The sequence below is a fragment of the Meriones unguiculatus genome, chromosome 10, assembly GCF_030254825.1.
Source record: "Meriones unguiculatus strain TT.TT164.6M chromosome 10, Bangor_MerUng_6.1, whole genome shotgun sequence".
Taxonomy (NCBI): Eukaryota; Metazoa; Chordata; class Mammalia; order Rodentia; family Muridae; genus Meriones; species Meriones unguiculatus.
Genome location: NC_083358.1, coordinates 72,729,596 through 72,750,105, shown reverse-complemented (window position 1 = coordinate 72,750,105; position 20,510 = coordinate 72,729,596). Strand labels below are relative to the sequence as shown.

General features: G+C 42.0%; 1 protein-coding gene across 2 annotated transcripts in view; it reads right to left on the bottom strand.

The window, feature by feature from the left end:
• The window catches only part of Tet2 (tet methylcytosine dioxygenase 2), an 82,669-nt gene that overhangs the window by 40,489 nt on the left and 21,670 nt on the right, over window positions 1–20,510 (bottom strand). The window contains exon 2 of one of the 2 annotated variants that reach the window (XM_021659360.2): window positions 12,963–13,108. The exons of the other annotated variant lie outside the window; for it this stretch is intronic. The gene's annotated coding sequence lies outside the window, so the exon portion shown is untranslated. The remainder of the gene's footprint in view (window positions 1–12,962; window positions 13,109–20,510) is intronic. 2 annotated transcript variants of the gene reach the window in all.

Here is a 20,510-nt window from a genome sequence, read left to right as displayed (position 1 = left end):
CCAGAGCCTAGGGCAAACCCAGGTACTATTGTCCTTAAAAGAATAACATTCTGCTGTATTCATAGATTAGCGGCTTGCTCAGCCAGACAAGTTTCCTTCTGCAGCAGATGAGAACAAATACAGAGACATTGTGCAGAATGAGAGACCTTGGAACACTCAGACCTAAATGGGAGATCTCTACCAAATCCCAGAAAGACTGAAAAGGCAAAGATGATAAAAACAACAACAACAAAAAAAACAACAACAAAAAAAAACAAAACAAGTACAGCTAATCAGCCTTATAGTATGAAATCTCAGAGAGTGAGTTACTGTGCACAGGGCCTACACCAGATGGGGCACTAGAGCGCCCAACCCTAACCTAGAACATCTCTGATAACCACTTGCAAATAAAAATTTAGCTTCTTCCTAGGAAATCTCAGTGGGTAGGCTGCATGTCCAGCAGTAGTGCCAACAGTAAATGACCTCAAAAGCATCTCTGGGCGTTCCTTGTCAGGACTTTGCTTTATATTTTATTTCTTATCTTTATTATTTTACTCCATAGATCCTTAGCATATCATGACTTTCTGATTGTTTTTATGGGATTACTGAGTGAATCTGTCTGTTTCTTATGCCTTTTATTGGCTTTTCCTTCTTTGTTTTGTCCAATGAGATGTTAAGTTTTGTTTCTTATTATCTCATCAAAGCATGTTTTCTAATGAAACAGAAAGGAATGGATCAGGAGAGTGGGGAGGTGGGGAAAAGCTGGGAGAAGAGGGAGCAGAAACCACACCAGGATATTATGAGAAAAATATATATGTATTTGACTTTGAGACAGGGTTTGTGTGGCCTTGGCCCGGAGGCATGCATGCCTGTGCCTGTAACCCCAGCACCTGTAATCAGGTGGATCACTGAGTTCAAGGTCAGCCTGATCTACAAAGCAGGTCTAGGAGAACCAAGGCTACAGTTTGGAAACTCTTGTCTGGAAAAAAAAAAGGAAGAAAGAAATAAAGAAACAAACAAATAAGGCTCTTGCTAAATAGTCATACATGCCTATAAGTCACAATGTAGAGCAGACAGAATTTGCCTGGCTGTGTCGTAGGAGATTAAAGATATGCCTGACTGTGCCTGAGGCCTGAGGAATTCTTGCTTTCAACACACAGTGGCCAGGGTGAGCCAGATGTGGTTGGGCACACCTTTAATCCCAGCCCTTGGGAAGCAGTTGATAATCTCTATCTAGGAAGCTAATCTGGTTTAGATAGAGTTCAAGGCTAACAGGGGAGGGGTGTGGATAAAGTTAGTAAGATCCTTTTCCAAAGAAATAGAAAACAGTGAGGCAGAAAAGACTCTATTCAATTAATTTAAATAAAAAAAACTACAAGGTAAGTTTTATTCTGAGTTCACAGAGAGAAACCATCTCAGGAAAGATTCCTGAAAAGACAGTGAGGACTCTGTCTTGAGCATCTCAGCCTGTCCAAAGCAAGGAATCTCAAGTTTTCTTTCTTTCCTGTCTACAGAATACAGAACCCTGCCATTACTCTGAATGTATTCAAATTCCAGCTATTAATTAAAATGAATCCTGGGGCTGAAGAAATGCCTCATCAGGTTAAGAGCGCCAGCTGCTTTCAAAGGTCCTGAGTGAGCTCAATTCCCAGCAACCACATGGTGGCTCACAACCATCTATATTTATAATGGGATTCAATGCTCTTGTCTGGCATGCAGGCTCTATATGCAGATAGAGCTCATATACATAATAAAAAAAGAATCCTCATTATATAACACATTTGAAATAAACAGCCATGGTGAATAGACCAGAGATTCACAGACTTCACCCAAGCACATACCATGTATGAAGCAACTATTTTTACTTATTATATGCAAACTGTGACTTTACTAAAAAACAAATTTAGAGCCAGGCATGGCGGCACACACTTTATAAATAAATCTTAAAAAAAAAAAATTAAAGTACACTAATTGCATGTGTGCCTGCATGCCAGAAGAGGGCATCAGATCTCATTATAGATGGTTGTGAACCACCATGTGGTTGCTGGGAATTGAACTCAGGACCTTTGGAAGAACAGCCAGTGATCTTAACCTCTGAGTCACCTCTTTAGCCCCATGGCACATGCTTTTAATTCCAGAATTTGGGAGGCAGGAGTTTTGGACCACCTTGGTCTACAGAGCAAATCTCAGGCAAGCTAGTGCTACAAAGAAATCCTGCCTCAAAGAAGAAAAAAATATTAGGCTGGCACACACTTTCCCTTAGTGGATACTAAAACTTAATAATTTTATCCATTATTCTTGACTCTGAGCACCTACTTGAATTTGGGCACGGATTTGCTAACAGCTGAGCTTTCCATAGGGGCAGGCCGTTTTAATTGGTAAAGTGTCCTGCTGTCTTCTGTCAGTGCAGGTCACCATGTCAAAAGTTCAAGCAGACACCAAAGAAAGAAATTCATGCTAAATTACCACAAGCTTTAGGACTCATTGGAAACATTGCTTGGGTCCCAGGCATCCCTGTCACTTCACTGTAATTATCTCTGACAGGAGGCAGTTGAGCATGCTCAGCAACTTCCCTTAGACTAGAAGGTTCATACAACTGGCCAAATAAGGACACCCTACTGCTTTTCAAACTTACAGTGTTAACACATCAATCTAGTCTTTGTTCACTTTATACCTAAAGGCAAAAAAAAAAAAATTAGAAAAAAAAGTGTGAGGGGAATCCCAGAGACTCCCAATGAGGAGTTTTGGGGAGTTCAATTTCCTACCATGTTCCACAGTAATAATAATCTACTTAAGAATATTGTGGAAGGGCCGAGTGGTAGTGGTGCACGCCACTCAGGATCTTTGAGTCTGAGGCTAGCCTAGTCTGTAAAGACAGCCACAGTGACTTCCCCAGAGAGAAAACAGCTGGACTCTTCCAGCTGTGGATGCACACCAGGACTGGAACCATGGACAATCATTTCAGTTCCTTATTTTTCTTACTGCACACATAGTCATGGACACAGGCATAAAGCAATTTTCTGTAAATTAATCTGATTAAGAAACTATGAAAAAAGTCAATATTTGTCTTAATTTCCACACACGCACATTACAACATAAGTTCCTAAGCGGGAGACCTAGGATATAACAAAGCAACCAGTTGCCCTTTCTAAAAAGGTTTATGTAAAATCTCATACTTATAAATTCTTATTAATGCAGTGGTTCTCAACTACTAATGCTGTAACCCTTTAACCTACTTATTTTATGGTGAACTCCAACTATAATATTGCTATGAACTATAAATATTATATACACCCTGGATGTCCTGGAACTCACAATGTAGACTAGGCTGTCTCTAAACCCAATTCTTCCTGCTTCTGCTACTTAAGCAGCAGAGATTAAAGGCCAGAGTACTGAGATTAAAGGTGTGTACCCCAAGTTAGGCCTGACAGCACACACCTGTAATTCCAGCACTCTTGGGAGGCAGAGGCAGGTAGAGCTCGAGTTCAGGGCCAGCCTGGTCTACAAAGCAAGTCCACAACAGCCAAGGCTACAGAGAGAAACCCTGTCTCAAAACAAAAACAAAACCAAAAACAAAAAAGCCTTTTTTTCAGGAGCTGAAGGGCTGGTGAGTCTCCAGCTACTCATGTTGAGTGACTTACAGCTTACCTGTGACTCTAGGTCCAACAGATCTGACAAAAGCAAAATAAACAGACAAAACAAAAAAAGGTATGGATCCCTCACATCAGCCCTGCTTTTATCCCCCCTATTCCTTTATCTGAATAGTGTGCTTTCAACCTTTAGTTTCTTTGAAAGCAGTATCTAACAATAGACTCTTTCATAGGTTCATTTTGCATCCATGGATAAAATTAAGGCATAGACGTAGAAATACGCAGATATCTAAGCCCTCTTCCTAGAAATGACTAAAATGATTGAAAGGAAACAAATTCATGATTACAGGAATATACCACCATGCCAGCATTCATTTCAATTCCCATTACCTCTATACCTGGACAGAACATCAAAACTCAGGGCAAGTGCCCAGGCCTGCCACAGTCCCCTTGGCAATGTCCCCATTAGATGCCAGTTGAAAGCCTTGGTATCCTACCTATGCTTCAGACCAACAGGCTACCATCAAAACTCTTTGTTGGAACAGCTCACAAGGCTCAAGAAACTGTTTCCATTTTCCACAAAGAAGCAGTAAGAAGGATTTGGGAGAGACAGACGTGTAGGCTGAAGTAGGGGAAGGGGCCTGAGGCTTCCTTACCTTCTTCAGGAAAGCACTCTCACTTCAGGAACTTTCCAATCTCAGGTGGCAAGCCAAAAGACACTGCTGTTCAGTGCGCTTATAAGGCTTCTAACCCCCTCCAAAGCTAATTGACTGGGTGTGGGAGGGGATCCAGGGAGGTGCCTTGATCCTCATTCTGGGCCGCTCCCACCTCCCTAGGGCATGGGTAGTGGTGGTCACGTTTCTAAACCCAGTTCCTCTGACCCACCTTAGGGGAAAGAAATGCAGCTTCCTAAGGCCTGATTTAGGATGGGAGTTACAAGCCAGAAACAAATTAAAACTGATACATAATAACCACAGAATGTAAGGGAAAAGGAATTTTTAACCAAAATAAAATTAAATATATTACTCAACAGAGAACAGTTTTGGATACTTTGCTTGGCATTCTATAAGTCAATTATAGACTTCATGTGCCAGTCTGCCAAAGAAAGGTTTGGATAGAGTGTATGCCTACAAGTGCAAACACAGGCACACAAACATACACACAAAAAATCAGATTCAAACATAAACTGTCTGCACACACACACAAGAAAAGTTTTCATATATGCTTTGAAAGAAGTTTATATAAAATCTGAAAAGTGAGTAAAATTAAGAAGAAAAATCACATTTAGTAACATAATTTTATTTTATTTTTTTAAGACAGGGTTTCTCTGTGTGGCCCTGGCTGTCCTGGACTCTCTTTGTAAACCAGGCTGGCCTCAAACTCACAAAGTTTGGGGATTACAGGCATGTTCCACCATGCCTGGCCTAGGTAAACATAATTTAACAAACTCTTCTAGAAGCAGTAAATTTTGTTCTGTGACAAGGTCTTCACTATCCACTCCCTCCAGGCCAGCCTTACACGAGCTGTTTTGTCTCACATCTACAATCTCACCTAGCATTCTGGAGGCTAGAAAGAGGATTTTTAAGTTTGAGGCTTGGGCCCAAAATCAGAGGGATGGGATGATGACAGACAAACAGAAGGAGGCAGAGGAATACGAATGAATGAGCAAGTCTCCCTTGTGCTGGGACTATAGTTGTGTGCCACCATGCAGCCAGCTACCTAATTCCCTTTTTAAAAGGATGCTTTTAGTGCCATGTGGCCATGGTGGTGCTTGGTGATACTCTTCCTGTGTGTGTGTGTGTGTGTGTGTGTGTGTGTGTGTGTATGGAGGGGGGAGGGGTAGGGCGAATGAGTAAACTAGCTTAATCTCCATCAGCACTAGTAATTCCTGAATCCCTGCTTGAGATTCAGAGCTACAGACCTGGCTGGCATTTTTCTAGATTGTAATCCTGTTTTCTCTCAACCAACTCTAATCTTTTAGACTAAATTGACTTTATTCTATGTTGACAAAGCTGAAGAGATTTCCGTTTCCTTCGCTAAGGAACTCCTTTTGTTTGTTTGATTGCTTGTTTTTCGAGGCAGGGTTTCTCTGTGTAGCCTTGGCTGTCCTGGACTCACTTTGTAGACCAAGCATGGTGGCTTGCTGAGAAATTCTTTAGTCGAAGAAAAAAGAAAAAGCAAAACTTTGAAATGAATATCTAAAAATGAGTACAGCACATCTCCAAATGCATGGGACTGCAGTTAGGTATAACTTGAGCCTTTAAATCCCTTATTCCCAGAGAAAGAGGAGCAAAAATAAAATTTAGGTATTCTGACTGAACAGTTTAAGAGAGAACTAGGTGTGGTGATAAACACCCACACCCACAATTTCATCACTTGGGAGGTGCAGTCCAGGGATTGATATATCTTCAGATACAGTGTCTCAGCCTAAGTCACATGAAAGGTAGCCTTAGGACAGAAAAAGACCAAAAAAAAAAAAAAAAAAAAAAAAAAAGAAAGAAAGAAAGGATAAAGGGATAAAGAAAGTTGCAAGTGAAGGGATGGAACTAAAGGAAACTAGAGATGACCATACTGAGTGAGGTAACCCAAGCCCAGAAAGACAGCTGTCACATATTCTCTCTCATTCTAGGCTCTTCAGATTTGAGTATGCATTCTGGAACAACTGTAGAAAGCAGGAAAGTAAAACGAACTGTTGCTGGGGTAGGAGGCATGCAATAGAGTAGGGACTAACAGGGTACAGGTGATCTAACCAGGGAAAAGAGAAAGGGGGGCTCTAACTAGGGAGGGAAAAACATAGAGAGAGAAGGAGAGAGTCGGGAAAAATCACAGACTTTAAAAGCCTCAAGGACTCATACTATTAACTAGCTGCTGTGGATAACTCTGCTATAAACTGAGGCTCCAGAGGCAGCTACACAGCTAGGAGCACTTGCTGCTCCTCCACAGGAACTGAAATCTCCTGCACCACAGGGCAGCTGACAACAGTGTGTAACTCCAGTCAGAGGGAACACAACACCTCTTTGCCCTCTGTGGGTCCGAGACATGCTCATGGTGCACATATGTACTTGTAGACAAAACATTCATACATAAAAAGCTGCTGTGGACATATTTGTGCTGGTTTTTTTTTTTTTATCATTTTTGAGACAAGTTTGTGTGTGTGTGTGTGTGTGTGTGTGTGTGTGTGTGTGTGTATAACAGAGCCCACTGTAGTCCTGGGCTCACTCTGTAGACCAGGCTGGCCTTGAATTCAAAAATCTACCTGCCTCTGCCTCCCAAGTGCCAGGACCAAAGGCGTGTGCCACCACTGCCTGGCAACCTTCACTAAGATGTAAGTATAGTATATTCATTGGTCAAAAGTTACAAAAGATACCTGGGAGCAGTGTGTGCACCTTCAATCCCAGCACTTAGGGAGGTAGAAGCAGGCAGATCTCTGTGACTTCCAGGCCAGCCTGGTCTACGAAGTGAGTCCAGGACAGCCAAGGATACACAGAGAAACCCTGTCTCAAAAAACAAACAACAAACTAACAAACAAACAAAAAAGCTTTAAATACAAATAAAACATTCACTACAGGACCAAAAATTCTACAAGAGAACTATTATTGGCCTGATTTCAACATTAACACTAAGATGATACACATCTTCATACTGAGAACAAATCTGGTAGGTTAAGACCTGGGATGATGAGTAAGCATTTCCAGAACCTTCACTGGCACTGTGATTTTATTTTAGAATACAAAGTGTTTTCACCAAGACTCTCATTTCTGCTTAAAATACCCCATGAGATCAATAGGAGCAAATGGTACTTCGATGGAAGAGGAAACCGAAACACAAGAATGGCGAACATGACTTTATCTGTGCCGCTCTATTTTAGTATGGTCTGCTTCTTCAAGTGTGAAGCAGTTCTCACATGTGGATACAGAGTAATGCATAACTACCGCCAGCTATTTGTGGTTGTAAGCATTGCCAAGTTTCTCAGGTGAATCCTATGAGTGCCCATGTTCTCTAACAGTCCCTGAGAACTACAGGCTATGGATACTAGTCTGCATAAGCAGTGGCAGGGTTCTGCCCTCACACGGTGGGGCCAGAGCTCAAAGCATGCTATGACAGGGTGCATAGAAGAAAGACATGAATATGAAGCTTTTAAACACAGACCCTCCAAATACACTTCTGCTGTCCATTTACTAAAAATATATATATATGCTATTAAAAAATTAACCAAAATCAGGCCCAGCAAGATAACCAACAAGTAAAGAAAGGCAGCTGAACCCAGTGAGTTCTGCCCCCACCACACACATGGTAGAGGGATAGTACCAACTCCCAAAAGTCATGCACTATTGCCATTCTTGATCACGTGGGCAAACATGTACACACACTGTGTAAAATTCGTGTAACAAAACTTGTAAAAATTAAAAACAACAACAAACGGACAGGAAAATCATTTGTAGACTGAAGAACATTGCCTGAGATGATCTGTTGTATCTGCCTCTGTTTTAAAATCCTGCATCAGCGATTTTAAAACTGTAGATGGTAGTCTACAGTCAAGCTATCTTGGAAGTCGAGGCAGGAGGATAACTTAAGTCAGACCAGGCAACACAGAATGACCTCATGTCAGTAACAAAAACAAAACAAAACAAACTATCCCAAGACTCGAAGGACAAATTGAGGGGTGGTTAGAAGAAGGACTACAGACTTCAAGTCACAGGAATGGTTCATAAGGAAGAAACACTGAAGTCTTACTTTTAACTCTAGATGGAGATTTAAACCTGAAGACTAACAGGAACCTTGTCAAGAACAGCTGAGTTGTCTGTTTCCAGAGGGTCAATGCTTTTATAGGCCAAAAAGAAAGCTATGCCCTGCCCCCCAAAAGATAATTGGAAAAAAATGTCACTAAAAACCAACCATTTCTTCTCAGACTACTGAAGCAGGAAAGATGACTTATTTAAACAAGGAAATATCATTTTTCTTCTAGAGAGAAGAAAAAAAACAAACCCATAACTCCACACACTCTCCTACAGACAACTTTTGCACCATGCTAGCCTTTACCTTGATTTTAACATATGGTTAAGAGACTGGTGGAAACCTATTCAACTCACTTCAAATCTTATATGAATTTTGAACTTAAGCATGTCTCAATTTGTCCTTGGAAAACAATATGAGAAAGTTTTGAACTAGTCTCTACCAATGTGAAACTAGCAACTGAATCCCCTTTGTTCTTCTCTAACTATATCAAATTTATTTTTCCCTTTCTTTTTTCTTTCCTTTTCTTTTTTCCTTTTTCCAAGACAGGGTTTCTCTCTGTAGCCTTTGCTGTCCTGGGATTCACTCTGTAGACCAGTGTGACCTTGAACTCAGAGATCCACCTGCCGTTGCCTCCTTGAGAGTTGGGATTACAGGCATGTGCCCAGCATACCAGAAATTTTTTGCCCCAGGTAACTTCAAGGTTTGTTTCAATGCCTGTATCTAATCTTCTCAACATGACTTCTCTGATTCCTTTTTCCTCAATTACTACCTCATAGTCATGCTCAATTTCCTCTTTCTTATTTGTATATGTGTGTATTTATTTAAGACACGGGGTCTTGCAACAGTGCCCAAGCTCTGGACTACTGGACCAGAATGAGTAGTCCCTTCTGCTTCAGCCTCCTAAGAAACTGAGAAAGCCTTGCATATCACCCCAACTCTAACCTTTATTTTATGCTTAGCACTTCTTGGTATTTAGCGTATTGTCTTCTTAAAAATCATGTACTCAGTTCTCATGTAAAGGGCAAGAGCAAAATAAGCGGCCACAGTTGGCGCCCGCATGGTGCAGTGAGCAGTCATTGAGTGAGGAGTAAAAAAAGTAAAAAAAAAAAAAAAAATGCTTTGTTCACAGTTACCCAAGATTTTCCAACATGAGAAGAGGAAGTCAAAGTTTTGTCTCTCCTTCAGACACCTAAGCTCACCAAGACAAAGCCTTTCATGTTTCCTAGAAGCCTGCCTGCCCAGTGTTTGATAGGTGTGCAAGAAATACCTTGTGCTAGATGTGGTGGCCTATGCCTGTGATCCCAGCAGCACTCAGGGAGGCAGAGGTAGGTAGATCTCTGAGAGCTGGGGGCCAGCCTGGTCTACAAAGCAAGTGCAGGACAGCCAAGGCTGCACAGAGAAACCCTGTCTCGAAAAACTGAAAAAAAAAAACATACAATAAACTCCCATTTTAAAAAGCTTAAACAGGGGGCTGGAGAGATGGCTCAGTGGTTAAAAGCACTGGCTGCCCTTCCAGAGAACTGAAGTTCAATTCCCAGCAAACACATGGCAGTGCAGAACTGTCTGTAGCTCCAGTTCTAGGGGATCTGGCATTCTCATACAAACACACATGCAGACAAAACACCAAAAAAATCATTAAAACAAAGCTTAAAGACAGGTGGGCATGTAGCTTTGTAGCAAAACAAATGCCTAGCATGGCCAAGGCTCTAGGGTCCATCTCCAGGACTACATGTAGTAAGAAATAATGGCGTGTGAGACTGGAGAGATGGCTCTGCAATTAAAAGCACTCTGCTCTTCCAGGACCTCAGTTCATTTGCCAGCACCCACATCAGCTCCACTCCAACCCTCTCTTTCGGTCTCTGAAGGCACCAGGCATACATGTAAAACAGTTATACACAACCAAGCGGTGGTGGTGCATGCCTTTAGGCCCAGCACCAGGGAGGCAGAGGCAGATGGATTTATGAGTTCAAGGCCAGTCTGGTCTACAAAGAGTTCCAGGACTGACAGGGTTATACACAGAGAAATCCTGTCTCAAAAAACCAAAACCAAACACAACAACAACAAACAAACAAACAAAACACTCATCCACATAAAGAATTAATTAAGGAAATACAGGAATTAAACAAAACAAAACTGAAGGGATCATTAAGATCAGTGACAACAGTAACAGAACAATGAAACATATGCTAGTAGAAAGCTGGAAACCTATGCTGTGCCTGACACCACAGATAGTATCCATTAAACAGTCCTTTTATCATTGTCTGCTATTTCCTAATTGGAAGTAAAGCAAAGCTTAAAGACCTTAGACATACCCTCAATAAATGCACTCAAATGCACCCTAAGCTTATTTACTACTGAAAATTAAATCCTAGGCTGAGCCGCTCTAACTCTAAATGCTAAGTGTGAACTAAGATTGGAGGTAGGGGTTAAGGGAAAGAACTCCTCAGCAAGCCTGTTCCCAACCAGTGAACATTTAATTTCTAATCCATTTTAGTTTATTTCTCTTACATGTTTCCATAAACTTGTACACTCCCTTCCTCACCCAGCCTCCACCTCCAAGAAGAGAATCTTTGAGTAATGCTATGATCTCACTAAAGAGATAAAAATTCCATCTTAAAATATTATGTTCTCAGTTCTCATGGAAAGGCCAAGAGTGAAAGAGTGGCCATGGTTGGCACCCACATGGTGAAGTAAGCAGTCATTGAATGTGGAGGAAAAAGTAAAAAATAAAAAAAATGCTTTGTTCATAATTACCCAAGATTTTCCAACATGGGCAGGGAAAGAGGAAGTTTAAGAATATTATCAAGCAAGCGGAAAATTTTTCATTCTGAGAGTTTCCTTACAATGACCCAAAACCCCCAAGGGTAAAAAAGGTAATCTAGGCAGAGCCACTGGCCTCTGAAGCCACAGGGGTTAACTGAGGACACTCTAAAAGATGGAACCAGGTCAGCCACTCAAAAGTATCAAGTATCTCCATCCTCAAGCCTGGAGAAGGAGGGCAGCCATCACAGCTACCAGCTTTCTGCAGGATTCATTCTGCTGAGTGCATGAACACACCCTGAAGCTGAGCCATCTGCTCGGAGTTACAGAGGAAAACGGCCTAAACCTTCCCTTTCTCTATCTGACCGTCGGTGCTCTCCCACGACACCCACCCTCCCACGGCAGCTGGCTTCTAGTTCAGGAGAGAGTACATGTAGAATGCATTCTTGTTTTCACTTTCCATGGGGGAAAATTCATTTGTCCCTTACTATATGTGTATAAATGAAAATGGTTTCATTAAGAGTCCTTACTCTGGGGCCAGAGCGATGTCTCAGTGGGTAAAGGTTCCTGCTGGCAAACCTGGCAACCTGAGTTTCCTCTCCAGAACCCACAGAGCAGAAGGAAAGAACGGATTCCTGAGGGTTGTCCTCTGAACTTCACAAGTACACGTATACAAGCATACATACATACATACACACACACACACACACACACTATACAATGCCCCCTCCCAAGTAGATAAATATATATATATATATTTTTCTTTTAAGGACTCTTTGTTTGGGAAACTTACTAGCACTTCAGTGCACTACAATCAGACTGGTCTTTATTAAGATTGACTTTAAAGACACAAGGAAGTCTGATTTCTCCTCCACCCACTGCCTCTGTTCTGTACTTTCAGAAGCTGATATGAATGCCCTGTCAGACATGCTGGGTCACACTCTAGTTCTCTGCTAGTGCTCTCATGCTGGCTACCAAAGGTGCCTCCATTGTCAGACCAATTAGGCTGAGGATGTGGCCTCATGTAACAGCGGAGGCGAGGGTACTGTGGCAATAGCATTGCACTGCTGTATGCTTAGTTACCAGTGAAGGCTCCTATTCCTATTTTAGAAATAATCAGATACTAAGAATCTGATAAGTATCCACTTATAAGTGAATATATACCATGTGTGTCTTTCTGCTCCTGGGATACCTCATTCAGGATGATCTTCTCTAGATCCCACCATTTGCCTGAAAATTTCATGATTTCCTTGTTTTTAATTGCTGAATAGTATTCCATTGTGTAAATATACCACAATTTCTGCATCCATTCCTCAACTGGGGGACATCTGGGTTGTTTCCAGGTTCAGGTTATTACGAATAAAACTGCTAGAAACATGGTTGAACAAATGTCCTCTTTGACCTCCCCCAATCCCCCAAGGGAGGAGCAGGCTTGCAAGGTCACAGGAGGACATTGCAGCCAGTCCTGAAGTGACCTGATAAACTAAGGTCAGATGGAAGACAAGGTGGACCTTCCCTATCAGTGGACTTAGAGAGGGGCAGGGAGGAGATAAGGGAAGGAGAATGAGATTGGGAGGGAATGAGGGAGGGGACTACTGTTGGGATACAAAGTAAGTAAATAAACTGTAATTAATATAAAAGAATAAAGATTTAATTAAAAAAGAATCTGATAAGAACCCTCTTAAATACAAAGAACAATCCAGCAAAATACAGATAGGTATAAAAGCTGTACAACTTTGCAGCTTTATCTTAAAATCTAACCCTTGTGTCCTATGCTTAGTTAATTGTTATAATTCACAGCATGACCTGGTGTTGCAGGTAGAGGAGAGAGCAGCCATGTAATTGCAAACAACCTCGTACATGTGAGCCAAGCATCTGCCGTGCCCCCCACCTTACCGGCGGCACTGTCCCTCACTGCTCCACCTTGATCATGTCCTGTTGACCTTGTGTGAGCCCATCTCCTGCTTCCAAGCACTGTCGTGGAACAGGACCAAGGGACATGGAGAGTCTTGTGAGGGTAAGCTGCTGAATGGTTTACCAGCCTAGAGAAGACAAAATTAGATTGCTTTTAGTTTGCAAATAGGATCAGGGCATCTACCCTTATTACTAAAGGTATGGTGTGCTTTTTCAAAAGGTCAGAGGCCTAATTACATTGCTGACTGTTAAAAAAATTAGGATCAAAAAGATTTTTTTTTTATCAAAGCAGTGACACGTTCAAATGACCCCTTCCCCCTTCCCCAAAAAATAAAAATCCCATCTGTGTAGAAAACTTTGAAACACCCAAGCATTCTGGTCCTCCATCCTTGCAATGGTCAACTAGGTTTGGTAAGCACTGACTGAGATTATGTCATCTGCCAGGCTCAGTCCTTAGCCTGAGCAAGAGTAGCAGCGTTCCAGTGCAAGGATGAGCTGCTCACCCAGAGGCCCTGACCTGCTGGACTAAGGGAGAACTTTATTCCCAGGTGGGTCTATGGAAGGCAGTGTTAGGGATCATTCCCATAAGCCCTGGCGATTACCAAGATGAAGCAGAAGTTAACTATTCTATTCTGTGAAAGCAATCACTGGGTGCTATGGAAAGAGGAAGGCATTTCACCAGGCGGTCCCCACACCAGGCGTTTCCCGTGTCTTGGAACTGTCCTGCAACTTTCATTTCCTCGAATATGCATTTTTAGAAAGATTAGCTGAAGAGAAGAATACTTTGAAAACATAACCTAATCCATTGGTCAAAGACACAGTAAACTGAGTGATACAGAACATGGAGGGAATTTAGAGTTTTAATGAAATTTAGAGAGAAATGGGGAGAGGAGGAGTGAGACTTTATGAAGCTGGCCGTATGTGGGGGGTTGTCCTAATGGAGCACCGGGAGAAGTAAAAAACATAGATATTCAAAACACAATCTAAAGAGCTTTAGCAAAGTGACTCATGTTCCATTTTTCTGAACACTGGAAACAACCCAGGGATAGCCCAAAGCTACCCACAGTAGTACCAGCTGCTGAAGCCATGTTCCAGGGGCTTTAGTGACACTACTTGATTCTTAGAAACTCTAGAACACCTTGGGTCATTTGACAGTTTCCCTGCTTTGAGCAAGAACTTTCAATCCTCATTCATTCATTATTATTTTTGGTTTTTCAAGACAGGTTTCTCTTTGTAGCCCTGGCTGTCCTGGAGCTCACTCTGTAGAACAAGCTGGATTCAAGCTCAAGAGATCTTGCCTGCCTCTGCCTTCTAAGTGCTGGGATAAAAGGCATGTGCCATCACTGCCTTGCTGTTTTATTTTGTTCTGATACAGGGTTTCTCTGTGTAATAGCCCTGGGTGGCCTGGACTGGAATTGTAGAGCATGCTAGCCACAAACTCACAGAGATCTGCCTGCCTCTGCCTTTGCCTCTGAGTGCTGGGATTACAGGCAGGTGTCACGGCACCCTGACATTTTTCTTTTCTTTTTTTTTAAGTGGGAAGTACTAAAACTATCTTGCAAATGGCTGCCACCTTCAAAAGCAATGTTTTCTACAGTCTTACTTACACTTTTTATCATATGTCCTTTTCGTCATATTTATCCTCATGAGTGGTAAATGGTAGAAGACTTAGATACTATAAATAATAGTAGGTAAAATATTTAGTATTATGCCTTTGCATGAAGTGACTGAGTCAGAAAAAAGAGAATGGCAGAGGAACTGAAAGAAAATGATTCGCCAGGGAGATACTATTAGTAACTCAACATGAAATTCAGTGGCATCCTAGATACGTAGAGAAACAAGAATGAGTCAGTCACAGAACAAAGCTGTGGGTTTGATTGACCGGATCTGTGAGGAGATCAGCCAGATAAATGTTATTTATCTGAAAGGACTGCTAAGAGGAGACTCTTGTGGATATCTAGGAATTTCAGATAAATAAGGATATTTAGGATTTTTCTCTTCTTCCTCTCCAGCCTAGCCCGGTTCTTTCCCCATCTCTCCTCACAGAAATTTCGGTAGGACTGACAGAGGGTCATTGCCATTGCCCGATGCACATACCTGAGGCCCCTCCCTCTGAGTTCAGCCGATCACGGACAGAACGCTACAGAGGGCAAAGAGGTTTCTGCCTTCCATTTTTCTGTTTAAAAGTTAACACAGTAAAACAATACTAAATACTATCAGGACTTCATCTGTAAGCCTCTCATGATGGAACGCTTTTGGGTACACCACGGGGCAGTGGTACCCTCCTCTGTCAAGATGGGCAGGGGAGTGTGCTCAGGGAGACTTCCCTCCAGGGCCTGGCTCAGCTTCAGGACTCCTAGAGGATGGAGTGTTGCCACAGCTAAGTTATCTGGTTGGCGGGGACTCCAGCTGGCAAACTGTCAAAGAGAACCATGAGGCTCCAGTTTTCTACGCCCCAAACAGCCTCTTAGCTAGCAAAAACTTACTACTAACAACTGCAATGGAATGATAGACGCCATCAAGTGCAATCTTTCTGCAATTAATGCAGTTTCCAGAGAGATTTTCCCTCTTAAATTGAAAATCTACCCTAATTCCATCCTTATTAGTTATTTAGTGTTTTAAAATAGATTTTCTGCTATATTTTCTAGAAGGTAAATATATATATTCTCTGTGCAGCCTTGGGTGTTTTGGGGCTTGCTTTATTGACCGGGCTGGCTGCAGGCTCACAGAATTCAGTGTGCTTCTACTTCCCTGGGTGCTGGAATTAAAGGCGTACACCACCACGCCTAGCCAAAATGATAAAAACCTAAAATCTACTAAAGGCATTTGGACTCATTTGGTGTTCAACATAATGTCCGCTGTATGTAGGTAGCAGGGCCCCAGAGCCTGTACTTGGAATCGCCTTGCTCAGGAGCCTCTGTTGGCTTGGAGATGGCTCAATGCAGAAACAACATATTTTTGGTAAAAGTCAATAATTCATTATTTCAAATTCTGAAAATGAATTTCCTTCCCTCCTTCTTTCTTTTTTTCTATGTATGGGAGTTATGCATTTGTGTGTGTGTGTGTACATCAACCTCTATTGCTCTCCAATTCTAGCTAGTCTTTGCTGGCTAGCTTGCCCTGTGGATATTTCTGCCTCTCTGTGGGATTTCTGGCATGCTTTTCTGTGGATTTTGGAGTCTTCACCCTTGTGCAGTAAGTATTTCATCCACCAAGCATTGTCCCCAGACAAGACCGGCCTTTAACAAGAAAAGAGTATTCTCTAAAGTCAGTCACTCCAACTACAAACGCACTCATGCACACAAGATACACACACCCTCTCTGTAAGATCTTTCTTTTGAAATTCTTTATTCTTTTAGGTATTGTCTCATTCTACATCTTATTCTGGCCTGGAACTTATTATGTAAACCAGGCTTGCCTTGATCCTCCTGCCTCAGCCTCCTGAGTGCTAACATTCCTGGCATGAGCTACCATGTCTAATGCTTAAAAGGCATCCCTTTTCAATAGTTGTGTCTATCATTAGCCTAATGTCATGGATCCCTTCATATTTCTCAGGCTGGGTCTGGCCCTTCCTTTCCCTGTAGAGCCTGCACAGCCCCCCATTAGCACTCCCTTCCTGTACAAAGGGTGTCTCTGCCTGCTGTGATCCTCCAGGTCGAAAGGAGGTTGGAGCAGGTTACTGGCCTCAGCAGGGTGTGTCCACAAAACGGCTTTCTCCTTAGACACACACCCAAAGCTAGCAAATGACCCCTGCTGTATAGTTCTTAGAGGAAAGTGCTAGTTCAGAATCTCAGCAATTTGGCAGCAATGGCTTTCCTTATGAATGCTTTAAGAATCATTACACTGAAAAACTGCTTTAAAGAAAAGCTATGAGAAGAAAACTAAGGAAGCCCTCATCTATTTCTGCTTTGTTCCTCCTAACTTCTACCAAGGGTGAATCTGAAGGAAGAATTCATCAGGAATTTGTGGAACAAATTCCAGAAAAATAAAAATAAATATGCTCCACACAAGCTGTTTCTAGTTGAGTCTTTAGAGACCTTAAATCACAAACAAATTTGAAATATTAGCCAGCAGCTAAAAGATGCTTATCATAGTGTTTGCACCAAGAGATTAGCCAAGAGACAGTCAGAATGTAAGAGACCAATGTAAGTCCTGCGCTGTGAGATGACATAAGTCAATTTATACACTCTCTAGAAACAAAACAATGTCGTGAGGAAAAAAACTATAGTGGGCATGTTTAAAAGTAAAAAAATGGGACACCCACATTCGAAGAAAATGGGCAAAAATACAGCAGGAAGCAAGTGTGGTGGTCTGCTTCTGTTATCTCAGCATACAGGAAGCTGAGGCAGGAATGTTGCCTACCCTGTTCCAAAAAAGGCAACCAAACAAAATGAAATATACATACATTTCTGAGTCTGAAGTATAAACATTCCACACTCTGATGCTTACCAGGACTTGGCTTCTTTGGTCAGCGTCTGGGCCAATGGAGGATGTGTCTAAAACTTTAACTCTGACAGCCAGGGAAAGATATGGTTTACTTTTGATCCACTAAAAGGGAACTAAAGTTCCCTACAACAGCCATGCCATTCATTCTTGACGTGCAGGCATTCTGAGAATCCTCTCCAGAAATCCCATAGAAAGAGAAGGGGAGGGAGCCAGTTGAGGTGGTGGTGTCTGCCTTTGGTTCCAGCACCTGGGGGTCAGAGGCACAGGCCCCTCTGAGTTTGAGGCCAGCATGAAATACAGAGCAAATTCCGGGACCAGCACTGGTTTTAATGGTTCATCTGTCATTTCCTCTTTTTTTTCATACTAGGCTCTAGGCAATTCTCCCTCTAGGCTCAGGCCTCTGAACACTCAGTTCCCAGTTTGTAGCACTACTTGGAAGGTATTTAGGAGGTGCAGCCTTGCTGGAGAAAACATGTTCCTGTAGGTGGGCTTTGAGAATTGAAAGCCTCTGCCATTTCCAGTCACCCTCTCTGCTTTGTACTTGGCAGTTAAAGATGTGAGCAGTCAGTTTCTTGTTCCTGACACTATGCCTGCTGCTTGCTGCCATGCCTCCCGTCAGGATGGACTCTGATCCTTCTGGAGCCACAGGCAAATAAAATCTTCCATAAGTTGCTTTCAGTCTTACCACAGCAACAGAAATAACTAACATACTGGATGTGTTGCTACAGTTAAATATAGGACAATAATTGTGGGAAGCAAGTTTCTTTTCAGGGCAGGGGTTGGGGTTGAAGATAAGGTTTTTCTTTATAGTCCTTGTTTTCCTGGAACTTACTCTGTAGACTAGGCTGGCCTTGAACTCAGAGATCTACCTGCTTTCTCCTCTCAAGCAGTGGGATTAAGAGGGTGTGCCATTATAGCAAAGGAAAGGAAATCTTTTTCTCTGTGTAGCCTTGCCTGTCCTGGACTCCCTTGGTAGACCAGGCTGGTCTCAAACTCTCAGAGATCTGCCTGCCACTGCCTCCCTGAGTGCTGGGATTACAGGCATGCACCACCATGCCTGGCTGAATCTCAAGACAGTTTTACAACTCTACCCTCAGAAACAGACTAAGGAGAAAGGGTAGAGAAGGGCTATCATAGGAGAAGCCTGCCTCACTTTCAAATTCTCACCCTGCTCCTTTATAACTCTAAAATACTCAGCTTAGCCTTTAGGGAAACTGAGGACTAGAGAAGCCCATGTATGGCTTCATTGTATTATCAGTGCACTAGCCCAGCTCTGAGGCTTTGAGTTTATGGTTTAGATCAGTGGTTCTCAACCTTTCTAATGCTGAGACCCTTTAATACTGTTTCTCATGCTGTGGTGACCCCAACCATGAAATTCTTTCCATTGCTACTTCAGAACTGTAAGTTTTCTACTGTGATGAATCATAATTTAAATATCTATATTTTCTGCTGGTCTTAGGTGATCCCTGTAAAGGTCATTTGATCCCCCAAAGGGTCATGACCCACAGGTTGAAAAATGGTGGCTTAGATGCTATCCAATTTGATTCTCATGGGACAGATACATATATTGAATAAATAGCCAGATGTACACACTTATAACTCCAGCACTCAGAGACAGAGGCAGGAGGATAGCCACAGGTTCAAATCCAGGCTGAGCTACATGGCAAGTTATAGGCCAGCCAGTGCTATATAATGAGACCATATCTCAAACAAAATAAATCAGGATGAAAAAAATATAGAAATACAAGGTACATTATATTGGTAAAACTATCTCAATTTATTCCTAGTTACATGATTCTGAAAGAAATTGGATTTTTGAGACAGAATCTCATGTATCTCAAGCTGGCCTTGAACTTCCTACATAGTCAAGGCTGATCTTAAACTCTTCATTCTCCTGCCCTACTTCTTGAGTGCTGGAGTTGCAGGTATTTACCACCTACTTTGCAGAAACTGTGCATGTACAGAAGAATAAAAAGCCAGGGCTTTTTTTTTTTTATGTTAGGGGCTACATCTCTAGCCCGTAGGAACATTTTTTTTTAAATTTTATTTTAAACAAAGAATATTCCCTAAGCTACAATTCACGGTCATAATGATCATCACTGAGTTCAAAGGTTCAAAGGCATTTTATAACATATGCTCTCTTCCTTCAGATTTGTCAACTTCATGTCCTAAAGTGCGGTAGTGGATTCCTAGGAGAAAAGAGGTTCAACCAGACTGAATTACTGATTGTACCATTCATTTTAGCCACAAATTAAGGATCAATAAGTAGACTCTAAGTGCTTTAGAAAGCTGCTTAAAGTCTGTAACATGACCCTAGATATTAAAAATAGTTTACTTTCCAAGACTTTGAGGAAAGTATGAGGTTTGTATTAACTCTAACTTCCAATGTCTTCAAGACATTCAAGAAGGATGAATGTTAAACTCTTAATTGTATCATAACTGACTCATAGTCCTGCCTTTGAGTGAAGACACTCTGGGCCTTGAGGTCACAAGAGGGAAGATTTAAGGCCATCGCAGGAGCAGCATCAGTCCCAACATCAAGAAAACACTAGACACGCTCTAAGGACTGGTGAGATGCAGAACTAGATATGGTGTGAAACTTCCCACTCTTCTACACTATAAAGCTGGCGACCTTTGAGCTCTTACTTTTTTCTTTTTTTTCATAACAGCATTGCTTGGCTGGAGAGATTACTTGGCTTGGTGATTAAGGCAACATACTGCTCTTGCAGAATACGCTTGTTCAGTTCCTAGCACATAGGTGGGACAGCTCCCAACCACTTGTATCTCCTGAATTGAATGCAGTTGGGCTCCTTGAGCACCTGCATTCACATACCAGACACCCCTGAGCTATACATAATTAAAAAGAAATCTTAGGGAAAAAAAGTTTTTAAATAGTATCACTTCAGAAACAATAGTGTTGAATTTTAAGCAAGCAGGTTTTACCAGATCCCCTTCGTTTTGACACAGAGACTGGCTCTGTATTCCAGACTGTCCTCTAAGATTCCAAGGAACCCATCCTGGCTTCAAACTCGCCATCCTCCTTCCTGAGCTCTGCTAGCACTCAAGATTACAGGCATGCATCAC